Source organism: Alexandromys fortis, unplaced genomic scaffold, assembly GCF_014885135.2.
Source record: "Alexandromys fortis isolate MF-2015 unplaced genomic scaffold, M_Fortis_MF-2015_v1.1 scaffold_4, whole genome shotgun sequence".
Taxonomy (NCBI): domain Eukaryota; kingdom Metazoa; phylum Chordata; class Mammalia; order Rodentia; family Cricetidae; genus Alexandromys; species Alexandromys fortis.
In genome coordinates this window covers 15787442-15801522 of record NW_026067944.1, presented here as the reverse complement: position 1 = coordinate 15801522, position 14081 = coordinate 15787442, and the positions used below count along the sequence as shown (strand labels likewise).

The 14081-nt window shown below is 36.4% G+C and overlaps 1 pseudogene; it reads right to left on the bottom strand.

The window, feature by feature from the left end:
* Nucleotides 1-9403: 9403 nt before the first annotated feature.
* LOC126505613 (ELAV-like protein 4) lies at nt 9404-9765 on the bottom strand (annotated as a pseudogene).
* Nucleotides 9766-14081: the final 4316 nt, after the last annotated feature.

Here is a 14081-nt window from a genome sequence, read left to right as displayed (position 1 = left end):
ATGTAGCCAAATATTGATTCTTTGTTTATTAATTTGAATGATTAGGCAGTAATATCAAATAACAGTGTTCACAGATTTGGTTCTAATTTTATTTGTAGAAACAAAAGTTAGGTGTTAAGTATGATATAAACACTATTTTCTTAGACTACATAGGGAACTTTACAATAGGAAAGCTATCCATCTGCTCAGGAAGCCTTATCCCACAGACCAGGTTCAGAACTATTATTTGGATCTTTTTCTCAGTTTCACCATCAATGGGCTTTTTCCACAAAAATCTTTTGTTTATTATGAATGGCATGGAAAGAAACAGCTTGATCAGAGACAGCATCTGATGGTCATTGAAAAAGCTGCATTGTATCCAATTGTTGCTTAAATTTGCTGAGACATGAAATGACCGTAAGGTTATAATCTGGAGAGATGATGGATCTAAGAATAGTTCTTTCCCATTAGGAGGTAGCAGCATGTAAAGTCAGTGTAGAAATGCACATTTTATCAGGAAAATCTATATGTGGTTTCCGTTCTAGAAATCATACATATTTTAGCAGTTTTAATTATACCCTGTTCACAGGGCAATATTGCCAAATATTTCACTGAATAAAAGTCAATTTCTAGGAATAAATTAAAATGACCTGAGAAGTGGCTTTTTTTCTCTGCATGGTACAAATATAGTTATTAATCACTTTGAAATTAGAGGTCCAAAACTATTGTTGTTCCTACATCATTTACATGCACAGTTCTCAATCATGCATACACACACACATGCACACACATACCCACACACCTCTCAGACATGCATACACACATACCAAGGCACACCCCTCAGACACACATGCATACACACATACACATGAACACACCTCAGACACACATACATACACACATGCCTATCAGCCATGCACTTGAATGCACACACACACTTGCATACAGACACACACCTCCCAAACATACACACACATATACCTCAGATACACACACACACACACACACACACACACACACACACACACACACACGGTCTCAGTGTTCTTAATCTCACTTTAAGATACCAGAAAATGATAACATTTGTAGAACATGGAGGTAACAGCAATGGCTTGTCTTCTTCCCTTCCTTCCTCCAGTGAACTGAAAGGGGAAAGAAGCAGTTTTGGAACCATAAATGTCTTCAGCTGATGACATTAAAACTCAATCCACAGAACCATCTCTTCGTTTTAGTCCTAGATTGATGCTGGTGGGTTAAAAGAAAGGATGGCCATGAAGAAAAAGTAGAATAAGATGACGTGTGCTGGTGTAGATCCCAGTATGTTAGTCAGGACTAAATGTGAAGGTGGCGAAAATGATAATGTAAAAGAAAACTGGATGTCCAATGACCAAACACTAATTCAGAGTGAAAAAGGTGATGAATCTGAATTGCTTCTGATCGGGCTCACCCATGCCATACATGTCTTGAGTCTTCACTGCAGCCTCGGTTTTGAACATCAACACTGCATTGTTGAACACTAATGAAAGCTGACTTAAACACCCTGCTCATTGAGAATTTTTGTGTGTTATGAATTGCAGTGTTCGTACTCTTCTTTCTGCTCTAATATAAGTATAATGGTTTAATTACAGAAGCTAAGACTTTCTGTACTTTTGTGTAACATCGTTCCTGAGAAAGTAGGTACCTCTTTGTATATTTTAGGTTACATTGTGTTATAATGTTTGATTTTAAATATTGTTGTTTGAGTTGCTGATGAGTTTCTTAAATACATCATTAAATGTATTTTAACTTATGGTTAGGATTGTTTTTAACAATTTCTGAAATGGCCCCCAATATACTTTTTGCACTGTGGTTTATGCAAGGTGGCACTTTTAGCGCTGACGATTGTAAGATCAGTGAGCTAAGTACCCACCAACTCTGACAGATACTCAGAAGTGTCTTATGGTATCAAATACTCACTCAAGACTTAGTTATGCCAAAATAAGCATTCCAGTTTCATTAGTATGCATATTTATTTTCAACATTGAAATGAAATACATAAAAGTTTATTTATGCCAAAGAGTTGCTTTAAAATGAATTTCTTTATAATTTATTATCAATAAATGTTTGACTTACATACCTATATAAAATATGTTGGAACACAATAAGCTAATTTGAAAGAAAAGACGTCACTTTGGAGGGACAAGGGCATTCCATCTAGTTTATTCTGTCCTTAAAAACACCCTGTGAGAGTTTATTCACTTCAGTTTAAATTTATGACTGTTCTGAGTAAGGAAACTCCCAATCTGTAAGGTACATTGTCAAGCATCTCAAGACAGGAAAGGTTGATTGCTGTGATTTAGGTAATGAGTGTAAACAGGCCAGGAAGTAAAAGCTTTGTGTTCCATTACAAATTATCAGATGTCAATGGATGGCATTTATTATATGAGTATCAGTTGAACATAGTTATTATTAGTTTGACCCCAATAGCTTAGTTATTTCTAGCAAATTTTTCATTTCTCACCTATGAGAATGAGTACAATATCTTAAACTGTGATTTAATTTAGAGCAATAATATCATTATTTGAAACCTATTGCCTGTTGTAACTCACCATTCTGCTGAACATTAATGTGTAACAAATTTATTGAACAGTTTTTTAATAAACTATCAAAGTATATGCAATAAGTTTATATTCTTTTACATTAAATATGAAACTATCAATGTAAGTCATAAAATTGTTCCAATTTTAATTTTTGAAGCTGAAAATTACAATTTCATTATATTTTTTTTTGCTTGGAAATATGGCAATATCAGATGAGTTAGTATCATGTTTGGCATCATTTATTTCTCTATTGTTTACTTATTACTTCACAACACCCATAATATAAAATTTTCCTCATACTTGAACTTTCCATCCTCCCTCAGTGTTGAGAATATTATTTTCATATGTGTGACTTTTGTTTACTCTGCATTTGTTTAACTCTGGGAAGCTATGTTACTGTGCCTGTCCGAAACACCTGATGATCCTAATAAAGAGATGAACAGCCAATAGCGAGGCAGGAGCAAGGATAGGTGGGGCTGGCAGGCAGAGTGTATAAATAGAAGAAGAACATTAAAAGGAGCAACAAGAGAACAAGGAGAGGAAGACACCAGAAACCAGCCACTCAGTCAGTCACAGAGTAAGAAGGAAAATAAGACATACAGGAGTTTGAAAAATAAAAGCCCAGAAGCAAAAGGCATATGAGATAATTTGAATTAAGAAAGGCAGGCTGGGAGAAGGTTGAAGGGGAGGGAAGAGGCAAGAAGGGGAGCGGAAAAAACTGTAGAGCTCAATAAAAATCAGTTAGAAAAAAGAAACAAGCCAAACAAAAGCTGAACAATCATAATTAAGAATAAGTCTCCATGTGTGTTTATTTGGGAGCTGGATGGTGGGCCCCTTCAAAACACCACAAGAGTAAAACTTTATGAAACACTGCAGCTTTCTTTTCCTCAGTTGAGAGCAATATTTTGGATATTTGGATATTTTGGAGCCTAATATCCTACACTCCTTTCTCAGCTAGCTAACTGCAGTGTTTGCCAGTTGAGGGATGGTGGTCCTGATGGGAGATTGTGACATATCAAGAAGAAATCCAAGGTTGATCTCATTCTCTGTTCTATCTAGATTCAATAGAATGCTTCTGGCAGCAGCAGCATCTCCTACTCCCATTGAGAAGCCCTGCTCCACTTCCACCATTTATGGGGTAACCTCAGCTCTTTTGCAGAAACACCTGCTTTTACATCACCCATCCATGATAACCTCTGTCTTCTCAGTGTCCTCAAGTGAGTGTTCTACTCCATCAGCATCATGTGACCAAATCCCTGCACCATGCTCTATCTGTTACACAGCCTTGAAGTGATTTGTCTTTTTTTTTTTTTTTTAATATTGACACTGTGTCAATCAGTAGGTCAATTGATCAATAGTACAGATTGGCAAATTTAAGTCTTATTTTATTCCAATCTCCAAATCTACAGGCTAACAGATCTAAATTCAATATCTTACCTCTTATAGTAAAGAAATCTCCCCTCCAACTGTCAAGGACAATTCCTTCCACGTGTTACTACTGATGACTAATCTCTGCTTTTGAAATGGTGTATTTATTTAGTGTTATGTTTTTAACCATGTAACATCTTGTACTCATAGACGGTAGCAAAATCGGTGTTCAAACTTCATGGCTGGGTTCAGAATTTCTGGCCAGCAAGAGCCTTAAATTCTCTGCCTCCTTTCTCAGTCAATCACACTAAAATGTTCAATGTTACTGTGCCCACTTCCTTACTTCCTATTTCAAATTAACTTCCATCACCATCAATCTACCCGAAACCAGCTGTCAAGTTGGGTCAAACTTTAAGTGATGACACACAGCGAGTGCTTTTGGGCTCCCATTTAGATAGCCTGCAAAGGAGCCTTTGACAAATGACCCTTCTCTTCTCCACAGAAACATTGCCCTCTGTAGGCTGTAGGGGTCTGGGCATGCCTGCCTTTCCTGTTTACCTATTTGTTACCAGCTGCTGTCAATCTTCCAGTCTCATTTGCTGGTTCTGTCTTCTCAGTTCAACCTCAAAATTCAGAAGTCCAGTCCACAAGGTCTCATGAAACAATCCTTCCACCTCTCTAGCTTTATTCCATCGTCAGAGAACAGATTTCCACCCGATGCCTGCAAATATCATTACTGTGGTAATAATTGGTAGAATTTTAACTTCTATAAAACCGTTCTTATTGGACTATGCATTCTAAGATGCATGTTCAATTCCTAATTGAAATATTAACCATGATATCTTATACTTAATATGCGTCTATTTCCATCTGTTTTCCAGAATCACCCTGTTTTATCTCATGAGATAAAAACCAGCATATTTCCCTTCTGAAAATTATAGAAAATACATTTGAGACTTTTCAGATTCCAATCCATTGCTAGGATTAATAACATTTTTCAGCATGTGTTTATTCACTTTTTACTACACCATGTCCACAACAAATCTCATGTGTTACTCAGTACTCACACAAACCTACATAGTGTTTACTAAAAAACATAAGGAAATTACAGCAGAGAAAATTTAACAGTATTTTAAAGGGCACATAGTTCATAAGGCACATAGCCAGAATTTTAGGTCAGACTGTTAAGTTTCAGAATTCATTGTTTTATGACTATTACACTGTGTCTCAGCTTACAATGAAATCTTAAATAACATAGTCATAGGACTTCCTATGATCCAGGTTTAATTTCAAGTAGTTCAGCAATATTAAATCATATGGGATTGTGGTTTGTAGGCTGGTTTTCTTTGCCAGAGAACTTAGACAACAATGAGGACACTAAGAGAGACTTACATAGATCTTATCTTTATGGGAAGTAGAAAAAGACAAGATCTCCTGAGTAAATTGGGAGCATGGGGGCCTTGGGGGAGGGGAGAGGCGAGGGGGGGCAGAGAAAAATGTAGAGCTCAATAAAAATCAATAAAAAGTCATATGGAAAATGTATTGTAATTCTTTCTCCTTTAATATGTCAGAAAATGGCATCGAAAATTTAGTAATCATCCCAGGGCTAGTAAACTACAGAAACAGAATTCACAGGCTCCAGAGCCTGTGTTCTTTTTTTTTAATTTTTTTTCTTTTTTTTAATATAATTTTTTATTGAAAAAAAAATTTCCGCCTCCTCCCCTCCTCCCTTTTCCCTCCCCTTCTCCCTTTTCCCCCCTCCTCCCTCTCCTCTCCCCCTCCCCCCACTCCTCTCCCCCTCCCTCTCCAGTCTGAGGGGCAGTCAGGGTTCCCTGCCCTGTGGAAAGTCCAAAGTCCTCCCCGCTCCATCCTGGTCTAGGAAGGTGGACATCCAAACTGGCTAGGCTCCCACAAAGCCAGAACATGAAGTAGGATCAAAACCCAGTGGCATTGTCCTTGGCTTCTCAGCAGCCCTCATAAACATATGCTTCCTTGTATATGGAAGTTTCTCTCCTGCCTGGTCCCGCAGTCATTCAGTCCCAAAGAAACACACAGAGGTCTACATTAATAATAAGAGGGTTAGCCTATTAGCTCAGGCTTATTTTTAATTAATGCTTACAACTTAAATTAACCCATAATTCTTGTTTATGTTTAGCCATGTGGCTTGGTACCTTTTCTCAGTGCAGCATTCTCATCTTACTTTCTCTACATGTCTTGGTGGCAACTGACTCTTCCCAGAATTCTCGTACTCTTGTTTCCCCACCTATACTTCCTGCCTGACTCCTGGACAATCAGCATTTTATTAAACCAACACAAGTGACAAATCTTTACAGTCTACAAAAGTCTTATCCCATAGCACTTCCTTCTCTCATTTTGTGGCTTCTGTGTCCAATGTTCATGTTGATATTTGCAAAGCTCAGTTAAAAGGGATTTTTAGGAAAAAAAGATAAAATATTTAACTTATGGCAAAGTTAGAAAAATAATGAAAGCTATCAAAGTTTGATGTGTTCAGGCTGTAGATGACAAAATTTATTTTTAAGGTAATTAATAAATTGTCTTAGTCCTGCCAAATGAAATGTAGGTTTTGTGGCAAGAAAATCTTCAGTGAAAAGGTTGAGCATCACAAAACATACTGTAATTTATGATCAGAATATATCTCTATCATGAAAATGTAGTACAGACATAACAAGGCAAAAATATGCACAAACTGGGCCGCATTGCATAAGGAGTAGAGAAGGAAAAGATTACTTTATTGACAAAGATGTTTAGGGCTAAGACCATATTCACATAACCACTGGCCATTAAGTCAAGTAATCTGTCTCATAAATCAGAAGAACTTCCTCCCAGATCCTCTTCACTGGAAATTTAGATCAAATGAAGACGTTAGGGTCAGAGTGCACTTAAAGGATTTGAGAAAACAGTCCCACATATTAACTACAAAAGAATTTATCACTGGGGATCATCCAATGAATCACATTTGGAAAGCTTCTCCAGGCTCACAGATTTGGAAAGGAACCCAAACTGAATTCTTATAAATCAGGAGAAAGAATTAGGAATAACTTCTGAATTGGTCCTATCATGAGTTCATGTTTTGTTTAGATATTTTAAATGAGGATCCAGATAAACTATACAAAGCACATCTCTAAAATTCTAAAAATGTCTAATATAAAAGTTTTGAAATGTATATGTTGGATCAGAGCATTTTCATATGATTTAAATTAAAGATGAACAACAGGCAAGAACTGATAGTAATATTAGAACCTATGTTTTCTTTTTAAAAAAAATTAAGGTTAACCCCTAAAAATATTAAATAAATATATTTGTGAGGAGACCATCTTTCATATCCCGTCAATAAGTTTTCATACGGACACCTATTGTGTAAAGTAAAATATTGCTGTCTATAGTGTCATAGGTCATTGCATAACAAGATGCAAGGCTGGGGGGTTTAGATATATGCATGCGCTGCAAATCCATAAATGCTTTTTAAATCAGATTTCCCCACAAAATAACAAGGAAACTGATGGTTCAGGACAAGAGCTATGTATCCAAATCTCCTGTGGTGCATGGTTTCCAGAAGTCATAGCCTGATGTATTTGAGCATTGAAATTTGGAACATATTTTCTACAGTGAATAACCTCCCTGTGGAGCTGAGACAGCATCCTATAATCAATCATTATTCACCAATATCAGGTACAAACTAGTCTCTTGTCAGATAGAGCCATGCGCTTTATGAAGTAAGTTGAAATCAGTTCACATTTTCCCGTCCAAAAATTTGCTAGCCTGACTTACAAAGCTAATTTCAAATTTCCCTGTAAAATTTGGTGGAACTATCCAGCAGCATCCCAGTGACTAATGCTGACACCTAGTGGCTGCTATTGATCTGTACAAACAAATATCGGCTATATTTTGCTGTTCAATTTAATCAACAATTGAGTATCTTGAAACAGGAGAAAGGAAATGGATAAAAATCTGCATCTTGAGGCATGTGTGTATCATCAATACCATGTGATTAATTCCATGTGTGAGGAAGAGGGTACATGAGAAGACGCCCTCAGTCGAAATACAAATGAGTCTCTGTGGGAAAAGATGCATGAGTGGAGTCTTGCTGGAGACAATGTGAAGAAAAAGTATCACATTTTGTTCAAAGCACATGCACAGAGGAAAGCAATATCAGAGATCCAAACTGATGAAAGTATTGATGCTGTATCATATATAACAGAATAGACGAAGGAGAAGAGCTCTTAATTCATACCTAGCAGCATCCTGAATGACAAATAATGCAAATGCTTGTTACTTTCTAATTCTAGTACTCTAATTTATTGTTTTATAATATTTTCACTTAATATAAAATATAATTAAAATCATATATTATACCTTGTGTCTATAAAATAGCCATAGATTTTTTTAATAAAAGGTTACTATCTCCAAATAATAAAAATAGTAGAGACTATTACTGAAAATTATGGCTATGTAATAATATAAACTTTAACATATGACCAATTATCTAGGCATGAATGTAAACAGAGTCATAATGAGATACAAAACTCAATCACTTCTCAACAACAAGCCGTACACCTAATAAACTTTACCGACAAGGTGCTGTAGATTCTACGTTTTTATGATTATTAGTTTTTAGTGCATTACTGTTGTTTATTGCTATTTCCTCTCAAGCTTGTGTTTGCACATGTTAAACTGATAGCTGTGACTCTCTAGACAAGATACTTTCATCTCTGACAGCCTGGTCTATGAGTAGAACCTTTTCCCCTTCTCAGCCATAGGTCTGCCCTTGCTATCTATGTGACCTCCTTAAAGTGATGCGATCCCCTTAAAGGGACAATAGATGTTTGTTGTCAAGAAAGCCATTGGGGCAGTGACATCTACCATTAATGGCCAAGTAATGAGCCATTCACTGACATCTAGTGAAAGCAATGGTGGCATATTTAAGTCTATGACTCAGAGGTTAAAAACAGACTTGCAAAGGTCAACAATGATATTCTGCTTGCCTTTTTTCATAATTATTTCTTTACTATTGTTTTGGCCTCTAAAAACTGGGAGATCTGACATAAAAGACATCTTGATTTCAGTTTTTATTGAACAACTGGAGATTTGAATTAAACACCATCAGAATGACCATTGTTGCCATCGTCATCATCAGGATACGAGCTGCCTTCCTTGTCCTTTACTTACCCCAATCACCTTCTCAGAACTTTTGAGAACTATCCCAGAATCTGGAATTAATCATGAACCTTCATTGTTTAGTGATTAATTCTTGGTTTTCTGGCACAAATGTTGAACATCACGTTTAATGTGATGTATTTTCTGTGTATCAGAAATGTGGCAAAGATTACACACTTTGACAAAAGTTCACGAACTTGAACTTCCACGATCTCTGTAATGCATGCTGTGATAGATGACATCTGTGGTTCCTGTTTGTTTGTTGTTTCCAGATTGGCAAGTTATCTATTCCTTCATGGGAGTCAGAGTAAAGTGAAAATGAAGCAGAAGTGAACAGTGGGCTTTGTGGTTTTGGTCTGGACTCTGAGTCCATTTAGAGTGTTGCTAGCTTTCTCTGCCTCCTTTGGATCATTATAGTTAACAAATCCATGCCCTAAATTCTGTCCTGCAATTTTCCCTCTCCTGAATTTACAAGATTCACTATAAATTCCTCTTAGTTTATATTTGATGGTAACAGTTGAGGATGAAGTGTGTTTTGCTGTTATCTATGGTTGCACCTGTCTGCATGTGAAAGAACACTTTCTGTTGTTGCCAGAATTTTTGTATTTGTATTTGATGTAGACCTTCTTGATATCTGAGGCCTCACAGTGCTAATTACCACCATATATGTAACTTGAATGGCTCTACTTCTCAAAATATCAGAGCCTTCTACTTGGGCTCAGATCAACTGTAGGGTCCCAGAAGGCTGCTTCTTAAGCCTCAGTCAGAGGATGGTTGAGGCCAGGTGAGTGTAGCTGGTCCTGAAGTTGTCAACACAGATGCCTGGCACTCATTCCAGTGTCTCTTTCTCGCTGATTCTCTAATATATAACATTTTTCTGTTTTTTTATTGTGTTTTTCGCAGCTATATTTGAGGACCATTCCATTGTAATTTTTAGCAATTTATTTATGATATTTAGATATTCTTGTTCATGTTTCACAAATCATAGCTTTATTCTATAATTTGAATGAACAACAAATATGCATTTTTGTATTGATTGGTGTTGTGGAATATTACTGAATATGTGTTACATTTGTTTATGCTGTGAAACATTTGTTGAATGATGCAAAGATATGTTGTGTTCTTTTACGCTGCATTTGTTTAACTCTGTGAAGTTGTGTTACTTGGCCTGTCTAAAACATCTGGTTGGTCTAATAAAATGCTGAACAGCCAATAGTTTGACAGGAGAAAGAAATAGGTGGGGCTGGCATGCATAAAGAATAAATAGATGGAGAAAAAGAGATTGCGGAGTGAGAAAAAGGAAGTGAAGAAGACAACAGGGGCCAGTCACACAGAAAGTCAGGAAGTAAGAAATAAAGAAAGGTATACAGAAATACAAAACCCAAGAGACAAAAGGTAGATGGGATAAATTGAGAAAAGCTGGCTAGAAACAAGCCAAGCTAAGGCTGGGAAATCATAAGAAAGAGTAAGTCTTTCTGTGATTTATTTGGGATGTAGGTGGCAGACCCCTCAAAGAATAAAGGGGTAAGAAAAAAAAAAAAACAACTACAGATTGGAGTCTCTTTGGTCACCTCCCATGGAACTATGGTTTGTCTTCCTGTCCCCATTGTTTTTGAAGTCCAGAGCCTTGTGTAAGGTGAATGAGCTTTCTGCTACTGAGCTTTGTTCTTAGCCTCAAGTTATACTATTTGGGCATTTGGGAGGATGAAGTCAGAGACTCATAAGCCAAACTTGGTGACACTGTGGTCCCTACCTATCTCTAGAAAAGAAAAAAAATAATGTCTACTTGAGGCTTTAAAGCAGATATAGAAAACCGCGAGTTACACAGAAAAAGGAAGCAATGGAATACGGGACACGGAGGCCAGAATAGAGTAAAGTACTTTTAGAGCAATTTTATTTTCCAGTTTCATGGATAAACAATTCTGCAGTGTTAGAGGCTTCAGGGATGGCCACAGATTTATTTCTTCCTAATTGTCTTCAAGATTTTTTTAATTTATTTATTTCTTTATTAATTAATTAAAGATTTCTGTCTCTTCCCCACCGCCGCCTCCCCTTTCCCTCCCCCTCCCCCAATCAAGTCCCCCTCCCTCGTCAGCCCAAAGAGCAATCAGGGTTCCCTGCCCTGTGGGAAGTCCAAGGACCACCCACCTCCATCCAGGTCTAGTAAGGTGAGCATCCAAACTGCCTAGGCTCCCACGGAACCAATAGGTGCAGTAGGATCAAAAACCCATTGCCATTGTTCTTGGGGCCTATTAGTCCTCATTGTTCGCTATGTTCAGCTATGTTCAGCGAGACTGGTTTTAACCCAGGCTTTTTCAGACCCAGGCCAGCTGGGTTCCCGATAGGACATCCCCATTGTCTCAGTGTGTGGGTGCCCCCCTCGCGGTCCTGAGTTCCTTGTTCGTGCTCTCTCTCCTTGTGCTCCTGATTTGGACCTTGAGATTTCAGTCCGGTGCTCCAATGTGGGTCTCTGTCTTTGTCTCCTTTCATCGCCTGATGAAGGTTAATATTCAGGAGGATGCCTATATGTTTTTCTTTGGGTTCTCCTTCTTATTTAGCTTCTCTAAGAACCCGAATTATAGGCTCAATGTCCTTTATTTATGGCTAGAAACCAAATATGAGTGAGTACATCCCATGTTCCTCTTTTTGGGTCTGGCTTACCTCACTCAAGATAGTGTTTTCTATTTCCATCCATTTGCCTGCAAACTTCATAGCAAAGTTTTCTTCCTTTTCATTGACAAAAGAGCATCTGTTCCCTAGCAAAACGAATTTTGTTAGATTTTTGACTTGTTTTTGTTTTGCATTTTCATGAAAGGTGGAATATTATAGGGAAGAAGGTATCTTTGCATTCACTAATGGGCAGCATCCTGCCACTCCCTGGCCCTTAAGCCATGCTGTTTGTGTGTTTGCCTTATGATATTATACCTTATAAACCCCCATAATTATGCAGCTCATTTGTGGAAACAGGTGGCTAATGTACAGTGGATATATATATATATATCACCAAATCAAAACTGATTATGATCATATGGAATTCATATATGATATTTACCTACACTGTAAAGTCTTCCATGAGTTTTTGTAAAGAAATAATAACATCCTTTTCATCAGTACTGTTTTTCAGAATAAGAACTGATGAAAGGTTTGTATTTTTCCTCACAACCTGTTCTATTTATGTTGTTTATAAAAGAATATGTTGATTCTGGAGAGTTGAAATGTGGTTAAAAGCACTTAACTGCTTTGTAAAGTCCCCAGCACCCATATCAGGGGACTTACCACTACCTGTAATTCCAGTCCAAGGGTTCCAACCTCTTTGGTCCTTCAGACACTACACATACATGCACATGCCCACACACACACAAATACATGATTAAAAATAAAATGGCATGGTCAAAAAAGAAGTACTAACTTATCAATATGTATATCAATATGCATGTTTGAATTTCAATGTATGCATGAATACAGATACTTTTGTGTCATATAAAATATGTAAAATGCTTTCAGTTAAAAGTATCTCACTGCACATTTCTTACAAAGATGAAAATTTCTTGTTAGATTGTCCAGCTTTTCCCAGTTGTTGCTGTTATAAACAACACTAAAATAGAACCTGTATATGTATATATGTATGTATAAAAGGTTTCATTTTAATATTTATATTCATTTAATTTTATTTATATTGGTTATTTAATAATTTTAATATTGTTTATAAATTAAATTTATTTTTATTTATTAAATTAAATAAATATTTAATATTGTTTATATATAGGTACATATCACTACATAAGTTTGTGTATGAGCTTAGTTATAAGCATTCATATTCTTATATATGTGCATATAATAATTCATATGCATTTATATGTGTGATAGGGAACTATAAAGGGACTTGTTTGATTATATGACAGTTCATTTGTATTCCTTTCCTATATTTTTCAATATAGGAAATTTACAAATAAATTTATACAATGTTGTTACATTTTCATCTCTCACATCATGTTTTTACTCCCTAAAATTTAATAAAGCTGATTCACCAACTTGATCCCCCTTATTGACTTGTGCTGACTCCCCTCTTGTTTAAAAGGAATTTTTACCATCATGTCATGTTTTATTGGCTGCCCCAGCATTTGCCTTGGCAAAAAAGCTGTGTATTAAGGACCAATCATTGTGTCTTCTCATCTTCTATTATTGTTGATGTGGAATTACTAATGAAGGCCACGCCTCATCTTAATCTGTTGTCTCTGTATCTCCAAGTTTTTATGCTTACACTTCATGTTTAGCTCTATTATTATTTATTTATTCAAGAATAAGTTCCCATCCATCCAAATGACGTACAACAGACTCGACTCTTTCTTCCTTCATTTGTCCACACAGAGACCTCAATCACCTGGAGTAGCCCATGTCCATGACTGGGCAGCTGTAGAGTCAAAAAGTCATTTTAAAAATGAGAGTTATAATTAAACACTTCTCTTTACTGGCTGTGGCATTGATGATACTGGGCTTTTGGCCACGTTACCTCCATGACTTTGGTTTTTGGCAGTCCTCGGAAGGTAATTTCTGTTGAGCAGAAGTTTAATGTTTTTCTTCATTGCTCTTGAAAATCCTGATTTATTTCCCTCACAAATGAAATTTAATACCCTGCTAAAGAAAAAAAAAAAGAAAAATGTGTGTGAATCTGAATAAGGTTCATCTAAACATTACAAATCATGACAGTCTTTTCCCTTTTATTTTTATTACATCACTATGATTTTCTAAAACCTTTTTACCATCTGTTTCACATGTTATGAACAAAGACATAAAAAAATCTCTCCTAGACTTACCTTGATATATTTTCATTCCAATGTGAGAGTATCATGGACTTCATTTTCATACACCAACATTTTAATTTGTTTAGTGATTATCTCCAGATTACTAACATGGGCTCATAAAGATTCATTCACTACAATATCAGCTTGATCTCATTACCACTAACTTACTGTGGGAGAA